Genomic DNA, 25,451 nt, shown 5'->3' with positions numbered 1-25,451 from the left:
TAAGAGGATTCCTTTAGGAAAACTACTTCTGACACGCAGCTCCAAGTATGACGTGTGCTATCAAAGGGGGCACACCCCCGACTCCAGGAGTGACACCAGGGATCCCAATCCAGTACCGGGAGGAAGAGACACCCAAGCTGAATGGTGACTGTGAGCCAAGAGAGCCCCAGAGAAAACAGCATGCTTGGAGGCCAGGACAGACCAGGGCACGTCCCAGGAAATGAATGGGCCCAGCCCGGCCGGAGCGTGCAGCCAGGGAAAACCTGGGGAGGGTGATGCAGATGAGCCAGCGGAGGTCAGGACGTACTGATGGGGGGCATGTAAACCATGCCACCTAAGCCACCACTCTCTTCTAAGGGCTGGGGGACTAAGAAGTGAGAATACCATTGTATTTTCAAGAGATTATCTGAAATGCAGGATGAGGGCATGAGGGACAGGTCAGAGTTGGACAGGCGGCTGATCTGGGCTGGATCAGAGAGTGGCCCTGTGGATAAAAAGCAAATCAATTTCGAAGCATCTCCGAGAGACAACCCACAGGCTTTGTCTCCTGGTGGGACGTGGGGCTGAAGGCAAGGGAGCCCACAGGCTCCCGACTCACCTTATCAATAAACCATAGCCCAGGGGAGACCAGGATCCAGAAGAGTACCCTTTAAAGTTGTCCACAGCTCATTTCCCAAGACCAGGTTATTCAGCCATAACCAAGTCCAGATATGGGGTTTGCAATATTACATGACCATTCATGGGGACTGGGCTGCTCCAATTCTCCTCTGAAGCCTTCTTTAGGGAAGCAGCTCCTCCTTATTCCAAAGCACAGACATGGGCAAGCCGACAGCAGTTCAGATTCTAGGCCGGCTACTGACCTCCACAGTGCAAGGCAGTTCCAGCTCTCTGCACAAGCGGAAGATGCTTAGTTTAAATTTTTGTTACTAAGAGCCCATGCTGGTCACCCTCCACAGAATAAGGAAGTTACCTCTAAAGTTCATGGCAACCTCAGCCCTGGGGACCCAAAACACAAGGAACTCTCCTTTTCCTAAAAATAACTGCCTTGCTAAAGCTACAGCACCGGACACAAATGCTTAACACATTACATTAATTCTTTCTTAAAAATAAGGTGGGCATGATCCATACCTTTCTTAGATTCAGCAGGCAATTCAGTGACAACTTTGAAATAAGAGCAACGTTGATACTCTAGAGCTGGGAGATTTTAACTCTAAGAATTATCACTTTTTGATTCTCAATTTGTATAGAAAACTGTTACAGGATGCTTTATGACTAATTAAAGAGTAAAACTTTGGGGACTATAAATTCTAAATACCTGTGCTTTTAAACCTCTCTACCAGGATTATCACTGAAATCTGAGGGCATACAGTTAGTAGCTCTTCAAATTAAATACCATTCCCTCTTAATGGCAGGTCACAAGGAAATCAGATAAATGTTTCAATATTTTGTTCCAGAAATATGTGGAATACTTTCCAGCTCTTCCTAGAATCCACATCATACTTATACTGCTCAAATAGTTCCTTACAATGACTTCATCTTTTTATTAATATATTTACGGAAAATATGGTGATTCTTATGCAGAGTTACGAGAGACAAGTGATTCCTTTTTACCCTATAAAAAGCCATTTTGTTTTCAACTATTTGCAGATAAATACTGTGTATTTCTGTGATGTGGTTTAGCTCATACCCACTAATGAGGGATAACGTCAGTGTAAAATAGGGGTCACCTAGACCCCCATTCGCCCCTGCAAGTCCCCTCCGCTCAGCTTGAATACACACCCTGTCTTGTTACAGTTTCCTTTTTTAGTTCCCTTTCTCAATAACTCATCAGGCTCTTCACTTTCCTACAGTCCCTTCCCATCAAGCTACCTCTTCCCCTTAAACCAGTCCTGTAATTACTGTAGTGCAGTATTCATCAGAATTCAGCTTGTCTTTTTAACTAAGCTTGTATGTTTGTTAGGACCGTTATAGCTCTAGCTAGTGCTGTTAAGTGTTGATTGGTTTCACTTCAACACATTTTCTTCCCATAAGTCCATTTATTTTTAGTGCATAATTCTGCAGCATACAGAGATTTTTAGGAACACTTGTATCATGTTATATGAGAAATGCCTGTATTTCAACAGTGTTTGATTGAAATTTACAAGTAAGGTGAAATCCTACTTAATTACTTAGGGAAAAAATAGTCACATTCTCTAAGACTATGGATTTCATTACTATTCAGGTAGTAAATACTGATGAAACTTTCAAAACAGATCAGGTGTGAGGACCCAAGTCAGGTTCCAAAACCAAAGGCTGAGTTAGGTTCCAGCACCAAAGGCTGTGTGTTTAACTCTTGACTCTACCCTTTATCAACTCTGTGATTTTAGTAAAATTCCTAAGCTAATTCACCCCAACTCTCTCCATATGGAAATAGGTATCCTAATAAGAACTATTTCCTACATGTGCTGTGAAGTCAACCATCCCAATTACTTCTCAGGAATACAATGAATATTGAATCATTTTCTTAACTTCACTGAGCTGCTGTTACCTTGCCCATAAAATGATGAGGAAGCAGGGGTATATGAATGATTAGGGAAAAGTTATGCAAAAGCATTCCACAGAACAATCAGGCTCACAGAAGCAACTAAATAAATGATTGACAAATGTATTCTATCTTCTCAGAAAGACAGGTAATATGTTAAGCCTATGACACTTTTAATCATCACTTTTCAAAGCCAAGTAAACTCATTTATAGCAGGTGCTTCACTTCAGTTCAGTCGCTCAGTCGTGTCCGACTCTTTGTGACCCCATGCTAAGCACGCCAGGCCTTAGTGTACTACAAATACAGAAAACGTTCTCCACTTGAAGAACATTACAGCATACCAAGAAAGTTGTATCTATGTCAATAGTTAGGTTCCGTTTATTGAATTATAAAATAATGGAGTATACAGCATAACCCAGAGCACTAAGATTCTATTTTGGTTTCATCTTATGTAATTCTATTAACTAATAAGTTGCATGCCAAATTTCTTTAATAAAATATTAGAATAAACATTGAAGAACTATGCTAGTTTTTAAATCTCTTTTTCCACTCATTAAACCAAACTTGTTATATCAATCAAGCAAATCTTATATCATTACAGTGCATACTATTTTCAATAAATCCAAATTATTTCCAATGTGGAACATTTTTAAATTAAAACCAAGCTAAAACAGGAATCCCATGGTATCTGATTTTCTTTTCCTAGAATGCTAGATTGACAAGTGGTTAGTATTTATTACACAAAGAATCTTATCTCCAACTTTTGCTTTTATAAGTTACCGATTCTTCTCAAAATTGATTCAATGGTAACCTTTTTATCTATTTACCTCTCAAAGTTAGTTTATTTTGTAGAAAGGTTTAGGTGATGAGGAAGGAGAGGTGAGACACTTAGGACAATGTTTAAGATACTTGTGAAATCAAGATAAGCCACCCAACATCTGACTAAAATAGGTTTGTGACAAGAGTAAAGTCAATTCTGGTATTGACTGTCACATCTGTGGAGCATCTGATTTAATATTTTGAACAATGAAGAGGCATCCAAGTGACTTCTCCTTGATGAGAAAGAAGGGTGACCTCATGAGCATGGATTCACTCTACAGTGGAAGAAAGTCAAATTATCTGAACTCTAACCTATCACATTTGGAAGGAAGATTCTGGAAGAAGACACAATAGTGAGTCTTAATTCTTCTAGTAAAGCCCTTGGAACTTTTACCAAGATCCTTGAGAAAAAAGGACCACAAACTAACAGAGTCATAAACACATAAGACTTGTAAGCTCTGCTGGAGATGGAACCTTCTCCAGCCTAACCAAGAACAAATTAATCAAGACATATAGGCCTGGCCACATGGAAACAAACAAAGAGCAAAACAAGGAGACCAAGAAGAAATGCATCGTGATGGAGGCGTGGGTGGTGGAGGAGATGTTGGTCCTGGAACAGTGGGAGGGTCAGAGGAAAGTAAACCAGCCCCGAGGAAGACCCGGAAACTCAGGGGGCTGGCAGACCATGGCCTGTGGGTCAAATCCAGCCTGCTGCCTGTTTTTGTCCAGCCCTTGTGCTAAGAATGGTCTTCATATGATGAAGTGAAGGAAAACCGAAAGAATATTTCACGATAAACGAGCACAACATGAAATTCAAATTTCCATGTCCATAAATACAGCTTCACTGGAACACGGCCATGTTGTGCCATAATAAGAAATATATATCTGGTCTCTGCCCACTCTTGCTCTTTTCTGCTTCCTGGCACACAGCTCCCTAAACCCTCGGAATCTCCAGAGCGATGGTCTTTTTTTTAATGCTAATGAGGTAGCTGGTGGCCGGGGGCCCCTGGGTCGCCTAGGACACAGCAAGCAACCTGGGATTAGAGGGTTGGAACTTTACATCCCATCCATATCTCTAGTGGGTAGGGGAAGGAGAGGCTGAAGTTTGAGTTAATCACTGATAGCCAATGATTTTTCTTTTTTTTTTTTTGCACTTTTATTTTTTTAATTAATTTTTATTTGGGTATAGTTGCTTTACAATGTGTTAGTTTCCGCCGTACAACAAAGTGAATCAGCCATGTGTATACATACATCTGCCTTTTTTGGATTTGCTTCCCATTTAGGTCGCCACAGAGCACTGGGTAGAGTTCCCCATGCTATACAGTAGGTTCCCATTTGTTATCTATTCTATCTGTAGTAGTCTGTATATCTCAATCTCAATCTCTCCCACCCACCCCTACCCCCTTGGTATCCACATGTATCTCTTTCAGCTTTGCAAACACGTTCATTTGCACCATTGTTCTAGATTCCATGTATAAGTGATATTACATCATATTCACTTTACTCTGACTTATTTCACTCTGTGTCTCTAAGTCCATCCACGTCTCTGCAAATGATGACCAATGATTTAACCATCATGCCTACACAATGAAGCCTCCATAGAAAACCCCAACTGTGGTGGCAAGCTCCTGGGCTGGGGAACATGTGGAGGTGCTAGGAGGGTGGGGCGCCCAGAGCCCATGAAGTTCCAGGTCCTTCCCCACACCTTCCCTGTGTGTCTCTTCCATCTGACTGTTCTTGAATGTATCCTTTTATAATAAATGGGTATACAGTAAGCAAGCTATTTTCCTGAATTCTGTGAGCTCATCTAGCATATTATGGAACGCAAGGAGGGGAGATGTGTGAACCTTTCATTCACAGTTAGTTGGTCAGAAGCACCAGAGGCATGAATGTGAGATTAGGAGCTGAAGCCAGGGCAGTCTTGTGGGACTGTGCCCTCAACCTACGGGATCTGACACTAACTCAGGGATATGGTCTCAGAACTGAACTAAACTGTAGGACACCCAGCGGGTGTCACAATTTCTGGGGAGAGGAAATACACACATCTGGTGTTGGAAGTGAAGTACTGATAATACAGGGAAAACAGGAATTTTCATGTTTACAAATTCATTCATTTACACGTGGCCTACGACTGCAGCTTTGGATCAACAGTGGCAGAACCAAGTAATTGTGAGAGACCCCCAAGGCCACCAAAGCCTAAACTATTTACTGTCTGATCCTTTATAGAATCGGTTTGCTGACCTTATAAAACATCATATACATTCTCTCCTTGAATCAACACTACCATCCTATGGGGAGTGTGTATTTATATCTTTTACATAAAAAGAATCTAAAACATAGATTATTTGTCCTTGATCATTGCTAGTGAGTGGCAGAAACAGGAAGTGAACCCAGGCCCATCTGATTATAAATCCAATGTGCTAGGGTGCCTTTGATAAACAGGGGACCTTTTCTATATCACAGGGATTATTCCTCAAATTCCTCCACCAGTACATACAGTCTGGGAAAACAAAGATTAAATTTACCTGCCATTGGGCCTGTGGACCGAAGGAATGTAGCCAGGACATCCCAGAAATGCAGGTGTGAGATGCCCTCTCAGGACCCCATGAACTCTCATAAGACCCCGTTGTGCAAAATTTTACTTTTATCTCTATGGTTTGGGGAAGCAAGTAGAGTCAGAAGACAACTAGAAAGTCTGTGGGTGTCTCTGACATGCTCAAGGGGTCTTTATGGTAAAGCAGAGGAATAAATTACAGGAAAGTATATTTTTCTGAGAAATTTTCCTTTAAAATCCTAAGGAAAAGACTAAAAAAGGTGAAAAAATAGAGGTGGATTGGAGTAATGCTGACACAGAAGAGTGTTAGATTTTGAGTAAGACTCCCTCCCCTCCCCTACCATTCACCCAGGGGTCCATCCTGGCAACACCGGAGGAGTGTCTCTCTGGTAGGTCCACGGGGCACAGGCCACTGACCATTTAGAGGCCACCAGGCAGGAAGGGGTCTTCTCAAGTGTTCTGTTCAGCTCTGATTGATGATTCTTGAGACAGAAAACAGTCTTTTGTCATTGACACTGACACACAGTGCTCGAAGCTTATGCTGAAACCAGGCCAGCCAAAGAAATGCGGCAAATCCCAACAGAAATTCAATTCTTTCTGAATTTTTACTTTATGATTGAAAGTGTTAGTTGCTCAGCTGTGTCCGACTCTTTGAGACCCCATGGACTATAGCCCACCAGACTCATCCGTCCACGGGATTCTCCAGGCAAGAATACTAGAGTGGCTTGCCATGCCCTCCTCCAGGAGATCTTCCCAACCCAGGGATCGAAACCGGGTCTCCTGCATCACAGGCAGATTCTTTACTGTCTGAGCCACATTGGTTCAAAAGAAATCATTACCAGAAATGACACTTGGCTTCTGACCATGGGTTTGCAGGTATACATCTGGATACCGCAAAGGACATGTTGAGAGAGTGAGTCCTTTCCCATTAAATCCAAAACCACAACAACATTGTTTTAAGGCCTTCTCATCTCTAACTGCCTGGAAATAGGGAAAGTTTCAAGAAACTTTCCTGTTCACAGTGAACCCAAACAATGCTTCTCCTTCATTTCAGTATAGTTTACACAAAAGTCAACACAAAGACACAGCATTTACATAACACGAGTTCAGAGCCTGAAGAGACAGTAGAGATTATTTACTGCAATCCTTCCCACTCACAGATGGCAGAACAGAAATCCAGATTCTTGTGACTTGGGCCAAACCCAGAGCTGCTGAGGGTCAGAGGTTACTCAGAAAGGGAGGCCATTTGACCTGGAGTCCAGGGTTCACTCCCATGCACTCTGACCGCCTCCTCAACTGAAAGGCTGGGAAGCCCCCGCCTTCTGTGGGCACCCCACCACAGCTGCAATGGCTTCAAGAACTTCACACTTGGTACTCTGAGCTCAAGTTTCACACCTGAAAGTTACTGTACATGCTACACTTCATCTTCATACCACACCAATATGAATGCACACTACAAAATTGTTTTGGCATCTACAGCTTCTAAAACATTTCCCCAGGCTCTTTTTCATGATTTTCTCATCACCTTTTGCACTTTCTCAAGAAGCTATCTTTAGTCTTTCTTTAATTCTCCAAACATATTTTCTAAATAGCCTGACTTATTCATTACCCTGTCTCTGCCACTTAATTGAAAGTTAAGTATGTTTCCAGCCTTAATCTAAGAAGCCAGTGCAGGTCACAATTTATCCAGCTGTAGGCCTCTAGTAAATTATTTTATGCTGAAATTAAAAGACAAGACTATCAGCTTGGAGTCATCTGGTATAAACACGGAAGGGATATAGATGTATTAAGCCCTTATTATATGGGTCACTCCATCTTTTCCCTTTATTTTCCCTAGGTCCTTCTGTACACGCAACACAAACACAAATATGTAACAACTGGAGGAGAAATTATTTTGAAAATGTTTTCCTATATATTTTCCTTTCCTATTTTATTGTTTTGTATGAGCTGTCCTATTCATTTTTATTATATTTGTCAATTATCTTCCTTTTCCATTTTATTATTTAATGTTTACCTTTTGGGGAAGGGAAAAAAATCTCATTGCACATAGAAATGCATGAAGTTCACTAAGGTCATTTGAAAATGACAAGAGATTGGATGTGAAGTCATGAGCAGAAGGGCATGCCGTCAAAGAAGGACAGTGTGGGTGAACGGAGGGGAAACGGGAAGTTGTGGGGAGCGCAGGAAAGGATGGTGCCAGAGATAGTCCAAAATTAAAGTTGGCATCAGTGACAACTGACTAGGTCCGAGGAGCAGGATGACTCAAGTTCTGCCTGGGAGGATGATGTGCCATGAATAGAAACTGGCAGCAGAAGCCAGGTTGAGAGAAGGATGGTCCACTGTGTTTTGTACACATGGACCGTGAACTGTTAAGTGGGACATATGGATAGAGATACATCTAAAAATTCAAGTCTTTAATTAAATAGCATAAAACAGATTAGAGATATGAATCTGTGGTTCTCCACATAGAGGAAGTCATTCAAATCAGGACTTTAACTCAAACTGTTCAATGTTAAAGGGCAACAAAAGAAATAGAAAATAGCCAAATTGAAGATTCTGGGAATATTCATACTTAAAGGTGTTATGATTCAGATGGAGAAGCAGAAATAAGGAAAGTGTGCTAAGAAGGAAAAAGAAGAGGGCACTGTTCAAAAAGGGGTGTTTGTTGGGAGTCTGAAGACAGTCAGGATACGGTGGTCAGACAGGCTGCCATAACACAGCTCCATAAACTGGGTAACCAGGCGGCATGAGCAATATTAATGCATTTTCTCAGGTTCTACAGGTGGGAGACCAACGTCATGGCGTGACCATGAATGAGTTTTGGTGAAAGCTGTCTTTTTGGCTTGCAGATGCCTACCTTCTCACAGTGCCTTCACATGAGGGGGAGAGAGAGACAGAGAGAATGATAATTCTCAGGTGTCTCTTGTTAAAGGGGCACCAACCCCATCACAAGTTACTGTAACAGGGAAGAACACATCTGACTCCATATTGGAATTGCTTCTTTTTCTTTACCCTTTCTTTTCTATTGCTTTTGCTACAAATGAATCACTAAAGGGATGGAAGTGTACAATAGCTGGAATATCTATTCCAATAGCTAGAAGTGTACAAAATAGACTGTCTCTGGGAACAATGCTTCCCATGCCTGAGCATTAAGTTAAAATACCTTTGTTCAGCTCACAGGAAACATTCTGAAGAGGCCCACTTGTGAATGGCTGCAAGAAAGAAAAAGTTAACCCATCTTCTCCAGGGTCTGGCTGGAACCACAAAATACTTGCAATAATTTATTAAGAGCCTCTTGATGAAGGTGAAAGAGGAGAGTAAAAAAGCTGGCTTAAAACTCAACACTCAAAAAACTAAGATCATGGCATCTGGTCCCATCACTTCATGGCAAATAAATGGGGAAACAATGGAAACAGTGACAGACTTTATTTTCTTGGGTTCCAAAATCACTGCGAATGGTGACTGCAGCCATGAATTTAAAAGACACTTGCTTCTTGGAAGAAAAGTTATGACAAATTTAGACAGTGTATTAAAAAGCAGAGACATTACTTTGCCAACAAAGGTCCATATAGTCAAAGCTATGGTTTTTCTAGTAATCATGTACGGATGTGAGAGTTGGACCATAAAGAAGGCTGAACACCAAAGAATTGATACTTTCGAACTGTGGTGTTGGAGAAGACTCTTGACAAGAGTCCCTTGGACAGCAAGGAGACCAACCAAACAATCCGAAAGGAAACCAATCCTGAATATTCATTGGAAGGACTGATGCTGAAGCTGAAGCTCTAATACTTTGGCCACAGACTTATTCTATTCTATTAGAATAGACCTTGATGCTTGGAAAGATTGAAGGCAGGAAGAAAAGGGGATGACAGAGGATGAAGATGGTTGGATGGCATCATGGACTCAATGGACACGTTGGAGCAAACTCCAGGAGATGGTAACGGATAGGGAAACCTGGCATGCTGCAGTCCATGAGGAAGGAAAGAGCAGGACACGACTGAGCAACTGAACAACGACAACAAAATATCACCTTCTATACTTTACTGCCTCACGTCCCCTTCTTTGCTTTACAAAAGAAACTAGAATCCAAACCCAGGGAAGATGGTTCTTTGGAACACGAATCCACCATCTTCTTGATCTGGTCGCTTTCTGAATAGAGCCAGTACTCCTTCCAACAACTTATCACTGGATTTATTGGCCTGTCATGCAGCAAGCTGTATGAGCTTGTACTTGATAACACTCCCACCCTATGATCTCACCTAAACCTAATACTAACCAATAAACATCTCTTTATGTCAATACTATTAGTCACGAGACAAAAACCCATTAGAATGTCTAAAATTTAAAAGTGACAATGTCAAGACTTTATGATGACAGGAAATAACTGGAATTTTTCATAAACTGCTGGTGGGAATGAAAAAATGAACAATCACTTTGGAAAGCAGTTTGGTTGTTTCTGAAAATACTGACATAACCTATCATACTACCCAGTTATTCCATTTCTAGGTAATTGTCATGAGGAAGGTAAATATATATACAAACAAAGGCTTGAACACAGATATTCATGAAGCTGCTTTACTTGTAATAGTCAAAAACTGGAAACAACTGAGATGTCTTCAATCATATGAATGAATGAAAAAGATGCTGAATAAGCCATACAGTGCAAAGGACTATTATCCAGCAGACACACGCAACAAAGATAAATCTCAAAACCATTATGTGAGTGAATGGGACTGAACACATGAGTCCACACTGAAATATTACTTTGTATAAAATCTAAGCACTGCAAGCAAACCTATACCTCAGACAGCCGATCAATGATTTCCTGCAAATGGAGGACAGGGTGCTGATTGGAAAAGGACACAGAAGAAATGACAGAAGTGATTTTTATCTGGATTGTGGTGGTGGTTTCATGCGTGTGTACAGCTGTCAAATCTTATCTAATTATTGTCTGTTTTTTGTATTTGAGGTTGTTTGTATTAATATATGTTGTACCTTAGCCAAGTTTAAGAGAAAAAAACTCAGTGGAGGACTACAAGAAACCTAAATGAACTAAATCCCAAAGTAAACAGACAAGAAGCCCCAGGAGAGATGAGACCTGCGCTATTTTCTTCCCAGTAGTGGTAGAAGATGCAAAATCTCCCACAGGTCAGAGGCTTTTTATCAGACTTTTAGCAGCTGCAGGAGAGACCGAAACACTAAGAACCCCTCAGCTAAGATGCATATGTGGTATATGACACACGCCCGATACACGACACGAGGAGAGGAAGAAAAAAGTGACCCACAATCCAGAGAAAACAGTCAACAGAAAGAGAACAAGAAATGGCCCAGATGCTATTATCAAACAGAACTTTAAAACAACCATGAGAAATATATAATAGAATCCGGTGGTATAGTTGAATAGCAGCCATAAGAAGGGGTTTCCATTAAGAAACAGAATGCAAAGAAAAAGAAACAATCGGAAATGCTAAAAATCACAGCAACAGAAATAAAGAATTCCATTTAACATCAGAGGAAAGGATCAGTGAACGTGAAGTCAAGTTAACAGAAATAGCTCCAGCAAAGCCACAAAGAGAACAAAGACTGATCAAATAGATTTGAAATCTGTAGGACAACATCTAAAGGCCTAACATATATGCATTTAGAATCCAGGAAAAAAAAGAGAGGAAAGGGAAGTAGAAAAATATTTGAACAAATAATGGCTGGAAACATTCCATATTTGATGACAGAATCAAGCACAGATCCAAGAAGTTCATTAAAAACCACACATGATAAACACAAAGAAAACTACACCTAGGCATAATGTTATCAGACCTCTGAAATTCAAAAAGATAAAAAGAAAACTTTTTAAAAAATATCCAGAGGTTAAAAAAAAGAAACAGAGAGGAAATGATATGATCTGTACCTACTTTTCACCAAAGGAATAGAGACTAGCAGATAGTGCAACAAAAATATATGGGCTGAAAGAAGAAAAAAAACTCTCTTTACCTTAAGTTGCAAATGCAACAAAATATTCTTCAAGAGTTAATATGAAAACAATTTCCTAAACATTGCAGTCATAACTTTAGACTGGTGGAGTATTTAATGATACTTTTATTTTCATTAAACTGAATTTCTATCATTTGTACTAAACGTATTAATTTTTCTTGTCTTATGTGTTTTATTTGGAAGTTCATAGACCATCAAAACCTAATTCTAAAGCTCATTATGCTACAGAGTCTAATCTGACTGTTTTAAAAACACTATTGATCATATGCAAACCATCAGAAACACTTATATGTAAGTAGTTAAGGTGGTAAACATAGTTTTTTAGAAGATGCTTGGCTAAAAAGACTGGTTCCACCACTAATTTGATGTATGATATTTAGGCAAATTACTTTTCTGCTCTTGACTTTGCTTCCGCATCTTAATTAAATGATGAGGGTAGAACAATTCCCAGGGGGTTCAAGAAGGGTAATTCGGTTTTACCAGTGCTTGGAATATAGTATGTACTTAATGAATGGTGACTATTATTGCCTGAAATTAGGTTTATATCTTTCTAGCCCCTTGATGTTTCTTTGTTCAAGGCTTGGTTACCAAAGCAGTAGTTGTCAAAGTGTGCAAAGTTCTGCACACCCTGCGGGATGTCTCAAGAGTCACTCACAGGACGTGCAAGGTCAGAGCTGCTTTCATGCCAGCACTCAGATGCCCTGTGTCCTTCCCAGTCTCATTCTCTCCCAAGGGCACCGTGCAGCTTCCTGGAAGTCACACGACAACTGCAATGTCATCATTCTACAACTAAAGAAATGCTGCCTGTGTAGACTTTTCTAGGGTAGGAGCTTTAGGGTATTAATGTGATAAATGTATGTATTTTTTGGGGGGTAAACTCAATTTGTTCTCAGAACTTCTACTGTGCTCCTTCTCCCTGTCATTGGTTGTACTTGCTCTGATCTCTGTTAACTTCATTATTGTCCGATAAATCATTATTCCGAAATTCCCAATTTGTTCTTACACCTACATGTAAACACAAGAAGTAACCACTCTTGTGGGTTTTGTTTTGCAGTGATGTTAAATTATAATAACTTTTCCTAACTTGAAATTTTCAACTTAACTGTTATTTTAAAATTTAATAATATTTATTCTAATTTAAAAAATAATTTATTTATAGTTTTCTTCTATTTAAGGACAGATTTTTGACTTGAAAAGAGGGAACTGGAAAACTTCCTCAACCCACAGCTGCACCGTGTACATCTCCCATGGTAATTGGACAGCTTCCCAATACTTCAAGTTTTCTTGATGAGATCATGGTGATATTAATTAATGTGATTATTCTGCTATTCTATAATAAAGTGTAGTTTGTCAACATCTGGAAGATCTGCAAAACAAGGGGACCTGAATTTTCCAGTGACCATGATGTTCCAAACTCATGCAGGAATAAAGGCTCCATTCACAGAAGGATGGATTTTAATGGTTTCAGATCCTATATGGCAAGGAACCTTTATGAAATGATCACTCCTCAAATTTCAAAATTTTTATACCAAAAGAATATCTATAGCTGTATTAAGATACATGAAACCACTCCTTCCTTTTCAATTGTGCTTCAGGGTAAGGCTGGATTTTTTCATACACTTTAATTGTAACAACCTGAATGTGTTAAATATTGAAAATATATTCCTTTTTATTTCAAACAATTATATACTGATTGTGAGTTCTTTTACCAAATGCATAGTTACTGCTCACAGATGAAAAACTTTAAGTCTCACTAACTGTGTGGCTACACCACCGCTTTACCTTCATCTCACACTCACTCTCCATCGACCAAGGATGCATGCTTCTCTCCGATCCTGGACAAGACTATAACTTTCCTCTTAAAGCTCATTTTCTGCCCTGGAATTCACCACAAGTGCTTTCTTTGTGTTCAGTCATTCAGTTGTCTCCAACTCTTTGAGGCCCCATGGACCATAGCCCGCCAGGCTCCCCTGTCCATAGGATTTACCAGGCAAGAATACTGGAGTGGGTTGCCTTTTCCTACTCTAGGGGATCTTCCAGACCCAGGGAGCAAACCTGCGTCTCTTGCATCTCCTGCATTGGCAGGTAGATTCTTTACTACTGCTCCCCTTGGGAAGCCCATGCCTTCTTTAAGACCTTTCTTTATAAATATTCTACCTATGAAAATCTTTAATCTTTCTGTCTCTCTGAACTCCTGGATGTACCCATCCATCCAACCATTCATTTATTCATTTGTTCATACATCCTGCAAGTTATTTATCAAGCACCTATTACTGCATTCTAAGGGATGTGGTTTCAGGAATTAAAAACAAAACCAAACAAAAACAAGCCAACACTAGAAAATAAAGGAGAGTCTCATGTAGGAGTCAGTGTATGGACATAATAAAAACATAGAAATTTAGTGAAGTGTGCTCTATTATGAGGTGTTCTGTGTCATGGGGACACAGGAAAGCCTGTTTTAACCCTGCCACAGTACTTTGGTAAGTGCTTCCTCAAATAAATGACTGAAGATGAGCCTTGTTGAGTTAAGTAAGAACAACAAAGCATAGGAAACAAGAAAAAGGATTCCAAGGAGCAGAAAACTTTGTGCAAAGGAAAAAGACAAAACAAGAAAGAGTCTGGTGACGAATCACAGCCAAGACAATAGAGCTGTAGCACAGTATTCAAGGAGGAGCATGACTGGAACATGGGACCAGAGTTAGTCGTAAAGTATACTGTCAGATTATCCACCTGATGTTGTGAGCACCACGGGGTTTCGACACCACTTAAAAGGGTGTGTGACACCTAGCATGCAGCAAAAATTCTTGGTACTCAAAAAAAAAATAAAAAAATTTAAAAAATTCTTGGTACTCTTGCAATAACCATTGTTTTTTTTTTTTTTTTTATCAAGGACAGCTACTGCAAAAAAAAAAAATAGCCAAGTGCCATTTTACTGTGTGTAAAACAGATTGACTGCACCCCAGCTCCCAACATCCACTATGCACTGAAACAGAGTCAATATTAAGACAAGAAGAACTAAACAGATTTTACTCGGTTTGATTTAGACAGATAATCAAGGCAGGTGAGCAAAAATGTTCTAGCCACCTCCAGTTAAGACATTCCTTCGTCAGCAAAGAAGAAAACTAATAGGGAAGAAAAATACAGAACAGTTACCCCATGTCCACTCCAAAGGAATGGATCAATCCAAAAGAGTTGACCGTGGGGCAGGACCAATGGAAGAGAAACTTTTGTAGAGCGTGACCTTATGACACCCGTGACACCTGGCCTTCTTGATCCTGGCCAAGACATCAGGTGAGTTGCAGGGATAATCCAGCCTAAGTAAGATAAACTGGGACAGAGGAGGGGAGAGATAGTGACTTCAGCTAGGATGACCTGCTACCCTCAGACTCTATCCAGAACTATCACATCTTGCTCCACTGGGAAAATTCTTTAGCATAAGATGACACAGTAGAAGCTTAAGAACATTATTCTAAACAGTCCCCACAAAAAAGACCCAGAAATAGAGGCTGTGGCATATTAAACTGTTATTTGCTGTGAAGATGAACAAAGAAGAATTATCATTAGTGACTGCAAATATTTTAAGACATTGAAAAAAAATGAATTTTTACCCAGAGTTTTCATGGGGAGGACTGTCTTTTGCTGATTACACTTGGAAACATACAATGTTAATCCAGCATAAAAATCTGTCGCTTCAAATCTTGACACATCAAGTCTCAATAATGTTAGTATGTTTATCCAAGTGTCTTCCACATTATATTTGTAATCCTCTAAATTCTTCATCCATGGTGAAGAATTAACCTATGTTAAGCTTTATATTCCAAATACACAACTTAAAAGTTCATATTGTAGTAATGAAACAGTGAAATTGTGTCCCATGTTTACTTAACTTAATCATATGAGCGACATATCATTTAACTACTTATAATTGAGCACATCTGAAGTTGCAAAATAGTTGAAAATTGAGAATGAGGAGCTAACAATTCCAGTGCATACATACACAATTCGACTAGTAACACAACATAACTAATAAAAATACACAGCATTGGAACTTCGCTGGTGGTCCAGGGGTTAAGAATCCACCTCGCAATGCAGGGGACACAGGTTTGATCCCTTTTTGGGAAATGAGGAACCCCCATGCTGTGAAGCAACTAAGCCCATGCGCCACAGTTAGAGAGTCTGTGTGCTGCAACAAAGATCTGATGCAGCCAAGTAAGTAAACAAATCTTTTTAAAAGACAGAGTATTAAAGTTCTAAGCTTTGTCAACCTCATGGATGGAAACACCTGATGTAAGGTGAGGAGTCACACAATTTCCTTGTTATCTAGAGATGCATCCCAAACTCTGAAGTGTTCAAACTGATGTATGAAAGTCTAATTAAAAGTGGTGCCTAAACCACACAGCCCTTCCCCAAAACTCAAAAAAAAACAAAATGGTTTCACATAACCTAATAAAGAAAGGTTCAGTGGCCATCCTGATCTTGTAACCTAACCCCATTTTACTGTAAATCTTTTTACCAATATTCTCCAACACTCACCGCTCCCAGCTGCCCATTTCACATCATACGATTTCAACTGAATGCTCATGATCTCTGGTGCACTTCTATTACATGTCTGTGAACAGAATGGGAACTAACCTGAGACGGTACCTCCTCTCATTGTAGACAATTCAGGAAGCAGAAGATAAGACAGAGAAACACAATACCGTAGGATATTGTTTATACGTGGAATCTAAAAATGGTACAAATGAACTTGTTTACAAAACAGAAACAGACCCACAGACATAGAAAACAAACTTACGGCTACCAAAGGGGAAAGGGAGGGAGAGATAAATCAGGAGTTTGGGATGAACATATACACACTGTTATATATAAAATAGACAAACAAGGACCTACTGTATAGCACAGGGAACTATACTCAACGTTCTGTAATATTGTATAAGGGTGAAGAATCTGAAAAGAATAGATACATGTATATGTATAACTGATTCACTTTGCTGTATACCGGAAATTAACACAATATGTAAATCAACCATAGTCCAATAAATAAATTATAGCAGAGGATAATAGGATGGGGGATGAACAGAGAGGTGCAGAGAAACATAACAAGCTCTTGCAAATGTGGAAGAGCAACGAAGGTTCTGGGAAGCAGAGCCCAGATTGAGATGCAAAGGCTGAGTAGGTACCAGCCCCTCTGAAACCCAGAGAGGGGCAGGAAATCTAGAAAAGGATGGGATGTCATCCTACTTCCTGCAAAGGGGCACTACAGAGCCGCGGGGCGTGAAGAACTGCCGATGCAGTTCTCCGTCCATAAATGGTTTCACACACTCACACTCACAGCCTCACACACACCCTCTCACACTCACACACCTACACTGCCACACACCCTCTCACACACACACACTCACCCTAACATACTCTCACACTCTCCCACACTCTCACCCTCATATACCCTCACACACACATATCTTCACACACTCTCATCCACACATACCCTCACACCCTCACACACACTTGCACACCTCTCACACCTACACACCCAGCTGCCTCCTGCACGGCCCCTTCCTTTCGTCTGCCTCTGACACCCTCCGCCCTCCCATGTATTTATACCCCACAGGTCCTGCAACATCCAGCAACCTCATCCTGCTGCAAAACCTCCGCTAAGCACCAGACCTTCCCCAGAAAGCCTTCTTCAGCACCTCCCTCCTTGTGGGACTGTGGCTTCTGAGGTTCTCGAGAACTTATAAAACTGCAGCACAAATACCAATCTCCCGGTCGAGTGCTGACGTGTAATTCTGAGACTGTTGCTGGTGCTGGTATCTTCCACACATGGACTTTAACTTCCGGCAGGCAGGACTGTCATAAATTTTGCATCTTCCTCAGTGACATCCATAATCCATAATACAATTCATCACGGGATACGGAAGAGTGACTAACCTCTGAAAAGTGTGTCCTAAAACATAAAGTAAGCTGAAGCTTTCGAAAAATCATGTGTTTTGAAAAATCACAAATTCAAAACACGTTCTTTCAATTCTCATTCTTACTGCCAGATACAGAAGTGCAACCGTGTTCTTTAGCTTTAGGAAGAGCACACGGATTGCTGGCAGCAAAGATGCTCAAACGATGCCACCTGACGGACAGGCAGAACTACCGGATGCTGGCCTGGTTTCATCTCAGCTCTTCAAGAGAGTATCACTATCCTGGCAAAAGCAAGACAAAAATCAAAGTAACAAATTTAAGGCCCAAGCAAGAGTATGAAGTTAAATATTCCGAAAGAGTTTAAATCCATTAATTTGGAAAACTTTCACCACAAAGTACTGAAAGCATGTGTGGATGTGATAAGGGAATAGTTAAAATCATCTTTTAAAATATTATGATGAAGGAAAGGTTGATAGAGAGCAAGGAATCTGGCCATGGTCTCAATTCTCAAAATACAGAAGGTGGATTCCACCAACTTTATAGCCAAGAGCACTTGACACTGATTCCAAGCTCTACTCCCACGAGATTCTCAACATTATGGTCTGTATGCACCCAAAATGTGAAGCGTTGTTACCTACCAGCTAAGGAGAAACAAGGAACCCATCACAAGGAACCCGTCATTACAGAGGAGCCTAGGGTTATTTCCTTCTGTTTTTACAGGTTTACTTGATAGCTAGTCTGCAGAAAGTGGAAATGCATACCAGCAAGGAATCTGATCAAGTCTGTCACAGCATACACCCACTCAGGCCACACAAAGGAATGTAAACTCTGAGGAATGAGTTACCTGACCATAACACAACATGAACAGCCTTCTAAAGATGGTTAATTAATTCATGGGCTCGTGAGGGGAGGTGTCTGGGGCTAAATGTTCTGCCCATTCTCCATTCTGTACAGGTATTGGAAGAAGGTATTAATTGTATCCTGATTAAATCTGCTCATGCCTCTAAATGAAGAAGAATAGCTAATCTGTCTCATTGAATTAAAATCTGAAAATATCCTGATCCTCTGGAACAATAGGCTAAGTAAAGATAAAGATTATATTTAGTTGCAGTAAATATCTTTTAAAGCCCCACATTTAGTGGCCAAATGTGCAAACTGAGGAAAAGTAGTATACTTGCAAAGGAGAATGCAAAAAGATGTCTAATTAAACAGTGTAGTATGGATGCAAAAACTATAGTGGAAGAGAGGGCAGATTTGATTTTAGGATGATTTAACATATGGGACGCAGAGGAGATTAATTATGCTAGTCCTATCCTCTAGCTTCAGCTCTCAGAACCACACTTTCAGAAAAACAGGAATACACCCAAAGGAGAAATTCCCTAATGGTAATGAGATACTCAAATTATGCCAATTAAGGGTGAGTTGAAGAAAATGAACATTACCACAGAGATCTCATGTCCGACTCTTTATGACCCCATGGACTATACAATCCATGGAATGCTCCAGGCCAGATCACTGTTCCCTTCTCCAGGGATCTTCCCAACCCTGAGATCAAACCCAGGTCTCCCACATTGCAGGTGGATTCTTTGCCATCTGAGCCACCAGGGAAGCCCCAGAATACTGGAGTGGGTAGCCTATCCCTTCTCCAGCAGATCTTCCTGACCCAGGAATCGAACCAGGGTCTTCTGCATTGCAGGCGGATTCTTTACCAACTGAGCTACCAGGGAAGCCATACATGTCTCAAATATTACATATAAAAGCTTTCTGAAAAAAAAAAAAAAGCTTTCTGTATAAGTACTCTAAAAGGTAAAAATTGGGATATGAACATTATAAAGGCAAAAAGTATAGCTCAATATAAGGAAAGAATTATGCTCAGAACAGGTCAAATAAAGGAATGCCTCCCACATTCAAGATGAATCTTGTTAAGTAGCTTGCTAAATCAATCTTAATATTCACCTTGAATTTGGAAATAAGGTCACCTGCTAAGAATGAAAAAACTAAAGATAATTTGGACTGGAAAACTCCGTCACATGTCTCATGGAGAAATTGATAGGAATTATCCAAGAAAGAATAAAATAACTGCCTAGAGCTATTAACCACCCCTGAAGCTGAAATTGGAGGGAATCAGGAGCTAAAAGGTCTAGCAGCAAGACAGCAGAGGGATGGAGCACAGCTGACATTTCTTGCCAAAATCATTGCACCGAGTAAAGACAGGAAAACCTGAGATAATTGGAAATGGCTAAGGAGCAGTCACCGGAGAGGAGGGTGTAAGTGGTTTTGAGTAAAGGGGCTTATCGGAAGGACAAGGGGTTGAGGTCAGAAAAAGAATATGAAATGCTCAGCTTTTTCAGCTGGGCAGAAAGGCCCAGGGAGGCGGGCTGCAGTCCTGTGGATCCAATGCTTAGATGTTGAATTAAGTTATAGGCGATTACAGTTAGTCGAAGTGTAGAAAACAAATCCTCTGTTAGTGAAGATTCCCAAGGAAAGTGGAATGTTCAGGAAGTCAATAAGCACAGGTCATGGGGAGAGGGTAAAAGGTGTAAACTTAGAAAGACAAAAGGTAGTTGGGCAGTGGTGAATGAGCAGTTACAAACAGCTCTGAGCCAGTGGCAACCCCATGGGAAAAAAGCACAGCAGTGCTCTTCCTTGCAGGCTCCTCACAGGACAGATGCTAGTCCAGAGACAGTATTCCCAAACCAAATACCCACAGCACCAAAAAACTTGAATCGATAACTATGAAGAAGAAAAAAATAATTATGAAGATAACACAATTAAAGCTTATTAGGCACCCACCATGTGCCAGGCATCTTGAATCCAAGGATAAATAGCCTGAGGGTGATTTGAGTTTGGTAGTGATGCAGATATATGAACAGGTATTTTTTTAATTGCAGTATAGTTTATTTGCCAAGCTGTCTCAGTTTCAGATGTACAGCACTGTGATCCAGTTATACACACTCACACACACACATAGGTGTATCCTTTTTCAGACTCTTTTCCCCTTATAATTTATTACAAAACACTGAGTATAATTCCCTGTGCTATACGGTAGGTCCCCATTGTTTACTTACTTTATATATAGTAGTTTTGTATGTTAATCCTAAACTCCTAATTTATCCTTTCCCTTCTCTGCTTTGGTAACCATAAGTTTGTTTTCTGTGTCTGTGGGCCTATTTCTGGTTGGTAAATAAGTTCCTTTGTACCAGTTTTTTAGATTCCACATATATATGACATCACTTGATAAATGTCTTTCTCTGTCTGGGTTACCTGTCTGAATGGGTATTTTTGATGTAAGGCAGCACAGCGAAAGGGCAAATACAATTACATCAGACCTGGAAAAAATTCAGAATGAAGAAGTCTGAATTTCCCTGGTCTGCCCAGATCCCTTTTCCGGAGTGCTCACTCCCAAAGTCACTGTCTTCTTTGGGCTTTTTACTAATTCCTACTGTGGTGAGAAGGAGGTGGTGAGTGAATTAACTTGAGCTGCTTTTGATTTTCTGCAATGGAGGGTTTATTTTAATAATAATAATTTTTTTTTTAAAAAAAGAAAAGATTATTAACAGAAAGAATTCCAGGAAAGCAACTACAAGCAGTTGATAATCACATTTGTGTGTTTGGAGGGGTAAGGGGGTGGGGGGGGGGGCGTGTCCAGAGTCTGTCCAGTTTTATAACCTACTGCTGCTGGTGGTGACTGGCCTAAAACCCCTCACTCCTAGCAAATAATTCTGTTCATACTCTATAAGCCTCAAGGCTATAGGAAGCACAAGCCTGTTGGCCTACACTCAGGGGACAGAGACATAAACTAGGTCAGACACTTCCAAACTGTTTGAGAAAAGCATAAGAAGCATAAATAAGTCAGGATAGCCAAAAAATTACTCTAGCGTCAAATGAGTCAACTAGTCTATGAGTGGCTGAATTTATTCATCTAAAGACCTAAAATTTCCAAAAAACTCTTCTTGTATCAAGAGGGAGAGACCCAACCAAAACTACCACCCAGCCACCTAACAAACGCTTACTGAAAACATCTAGAAGGCTAGTGATGAAAAACCAGTGAAATTACTGGTATTTTAGAAAGAAAAACATGTTTCCACAAATATGCAAAAAAGTAATAAATAGTAATATTTAACAAAAGTTGCTTGGGTAAATATTTATAATTAAGTGGTATAAAAATCAATGACATAAAAGTTTTATTTCCTAGCAAATAAAAGGAAGCTAAGCAACTTCCTGGCAAATTTGACATTCATAATGGAAATAACAATTTGAATTCACTTACTTCTTTACTTTTTAATCCAATATTGAATTAAATACAATTAATTCCAATTAATTAATCCAATTTTAATCCAATATTGATTGATTTAAAGTTTTTCAAAATAATGTCTTAAGATCATTTAATAAACCATAGTTATAAGAGATATGAGGACCAAGTCTTGTAAAGCTGCATCTCCTTCTATGTTCTCCAGAATGACAAAAAAGTACCTTGGACATGTTATTTTATACCCAGGTACCTTGTAGCAGACCTATAAGGTGCTTTTTGTATTCATACATTATAAAATACCATACCATGCATAAGTACTTTCTATTATATTTGTATTGGGCTTCAAAGAGAGAAAAATAAAATTCCTTTTTTCTCTGTCATGCACTGAAAAAAAGATCTTAAAGCATAAGAAGCAACAGAAGGTAGGCATCTATTAATTACAAATTTCTATTAAATAAACTTAAGCTACTTAAGTTTCCTAACAGATACATTTTAAAACATACAAGTGGGTCTGTTTTATGTGAGATGCTTCATTACTGTAACAATATTTAATTATTCTAGAATTTTCCTACACAGGCTTTATGCAAAAAGCCTGCTGTTTTGACATGAAAAGAATAGCTTATTTATTTTAACTCTGTGGTTTTTATTTTTCTATTGGGTTGAAAAATCACTTTAAATTATCTGAGAACCCCGGATTATCTCCCTTGAAATGCAGCGACCCAAATGTTTAAGTAAAATTTCTAGACCCCTGGAAGCAATCCACAAACCAAGCTGTGTAATAACAGAATGCAGACTACACCGGCAACCTCACCAAATGCCTAATAAAGTTTGCATGGCTTTTTGACAAATTAAGATTTGCTTTGAAATTTTTGACATTCATATTTTTGTTATATTGTTGCCATTATTGACTTTTACCACTCTTCATAATATAGTACCGGAAATGACTACTCCTGAAGAAACAAAACAAAAACAGCCGTTTTAGGAAAAGCAACAGATTGGTATTACACTATGAACCAAGATATAAAAATCTACAGCCATCACTTGAAGACTCCAACGCTTACCCATGTGTCATCAAAGGATCAAAGATGTTCCTCCTAAGAGCAGTTCTAGTGAAGAGGTAAACATTTAATAAAATCACCATCATACAACAGACGTTATAAATGAAGCTGTAATTTAGAACTATGTTTTATGACCTGTTCTTAAAATTCCGAAGGGGTTCAGTTTGTTGGAAACCAAGATGCACTAGTCACAATTAAGCGACACGTTCAACCTTCTGGTTTACTTCGGAAGATATACACTGTTCACCAAGTGTAAAAGGAAGGCACAACCTGTGAAGTGAGGGAGCAAAAGAAGACGCAGGGAATCCATAGCCTGAAACCACGTGACCACAGTGCAAAGCAGCCTCCACACAAGTGCCCCTGCGAGGCTGCTCAGCCCATCCAAGACGGGCTCCGGGCACGGAGACGCAGACCCCTGCTCACTGCTCCCCCAAATCACAGTGGGACTCACACCCCCCGCCCAAGCAGCAATTAACACAGGCGCGAGCGGGCACCCCGACACAGACACGCGCGCTCACAAACACACACGAACACACACCCAGACACACATGCACAGACACACACGCGCGCGCGCATATTCACTCCTCGGTGGAGCCCCGGCAGCCCCCCGGGAAGTTTGAGGGCGGCCCCGCTAAGCTATACGGGATCGCAGCCGCCCGCCCCGTAGGAGCGCGAACCGCGCACCGGCGCAGCGCGGCCTCTCTCTGTGGGCTCGGATCTCCTGGCGCCCGGGCCGTGGGAGAGCAGCGCCCGGCTCCCCGCGTTCTCACGCCAGGGCCCCTGGAGCGCAGCCGCCAGTTCGGCGCGGCCCGGCGCCCACCCACGGCTGGCCTTCCGCCCTCGGCCGCCGCGGGTCCCCGGGGCCCTGAGCTGCCCCGGGCGCCGTCTCCTTTGCGCCCTCGCTCCTCCCGGGCGTGGGAACCCGGCCGGCCCGGGGGCTGGACAGCTGGGAGCTCAGGAAGTCTTCCCAGAGGGGAGGGGGATAGGCCTGGGCCGGGGGCCGCGGAGAGGGCCGCTCCCCTGGCAGCCCTGACCCGCGCGGGCAAACGGCGACCACTTACTCGGCTGCGTCCCAGACCTCGGGGCTGCGTTCTGGGATCGCCGGTAGCTCCCGGGCGCACCTAGCAGATCCGCGCTGCCACGCAGAAGGAGAGTGGGAGGCAGGGGTGGGGGGTGAGGGGGCGGGGGGCGGGAGAGGAGACCCGGCGGCGGCACCTGCGGGTCCCTGCACCGGATTCCCCACAGCCAGCGCTTCCTCGGCTCCTGCTCAACAGGCGGGGCGGGCGCAAAGCGCTGCAGACCCGGTTCCCGCGCTGCGCCCACGCTCAGCCAGCTCCAGCCTGGGTCTCTCCCAGCGTCTCCATCTCGCGCTCGCTCTCGCTCTCTCCCCCCGCCCCAAGGATCCCTTACAGCCTCTCCCTGCTGCCTTTGACTTCTTTTTGGAACCCCTCCCCTTCCCTGCAACGAAAAGACTGAAAAAGAAAGTAGAGGCTGAAACGCACCATGGTGAGGTCACTCGGGGCCTCTGTCCGCTCGCGGCGCGCCCTCCTCGCAGGAGTCGGTCGGTCGCCTTGGGGGGGTGGGGTGGGAGGGTTCCGAGGCGACTCCCTGCTTTTTGCCCGGAGTCTAGCAGCCAGAGTGGAGAAAAACTGCAGTGAAACCAGCTCGTGGCAAATCAGCTCGGTACTGAGTCCCACCCACCGCGACGACCCGACTAGGGCCGGGGAACTGAGTCCTCCAGCCGCCCAATCGCTTTCCCAGCAGTTCCTGTGTGGTGACAGACACCAGGGGACGGGGACAAACGAGGAGAAAGGAAAAAGAGGGAGGGAACGCGAGGAAAATTTGGCCCACTTAAAAATATATATTTTCTGTTGTGCACTGGGCAGGAAAAACTGTAGTTCTCCGTAGTTAGAAACTCCAGCATTTCTGCTGGAAATTGATGTCTGCGTGGATGGTTTTCGTGCCCTGGTTCTCAGGTTAACACCAATCTACTCCTTTGTAAATGCAGTTCTACGGTTGCAGAATATTTACATCTTTCCAGTAGGGTCCTGATTCTGCTTGGTTTGGTACATTTAGTTCTGTTTGGTGGGTGTGCAGGGTGTGTGTGTGTGTGTGTATGTATTCCAGCACAGAAAAATAAGTTCTTATATAAATGTTTTTAGTCACCTTTCTGACTAAAAAAAAAAAAACCTCATTATGCTGTTTCATTTTGAATTCATAATTAATCATGATTATTATGCGATCTTTCTTCAAGCCCAGGAACTCAGATAGATTGTTTATGGTTATCTCCAGTTCTTATATTAATATTTCTCCCCAAACTTACTTACCTAGTCTGTCCATTTTAGA

The 25,451-nt window shown here is 41.4% G+C and overlaps 1 protein-coding gene across 7 annotated transcripts in view; it reads right to left on the bottom strand.

Annotated features, from left to right (window-relative positions):
* GUCY1A1 (guanylate cyclase 1 soluble subunit alpha 1) overlaps positions 1-24,865 on the bottom strand; it is a 64,091-nt gene extending 39,226 nt beyond the window's left edge. For 4 of the 7 annotated variants that reach the window (XM_043902266.1, XM_043902268.1, XM_043902265.1 and 1 more), the window contains exon 1: positions 24,167-24,486. The gene's annotated coding sequence lies outside the window, so the exon portion shown is untranslated. Of the gene's footprint in view, positions 1-24,166; positions 24,488-24,607 lie in introns of those variants that run through there. The other 3 variants (XM_043902267.1, XM_043902264.1, XM_043902270.1) reach the window with 2 other exon arrangements.
* Between the last annotated feature and the right edge of the window lie 586 nt (positions 24,866-25,451).

Source organism: Cervus elaphus, chromosome 5, assembly GCF_910594005.1.
Source record: "Cervus elaphus chromosome 5, mCerEla1.1, whole genome shotgun sequence".
NCBI classification, from domain to species: Eukaryota; Metazoa; Chordata; class Mammalia; order Artiodactyla; family Cervidae; genus Cervus; species Cervus elaphus.
Note: the sequence above shows the minus strand (reverse complement) of the source record. Positions and strands in the feature narration are given on the sequence as shown.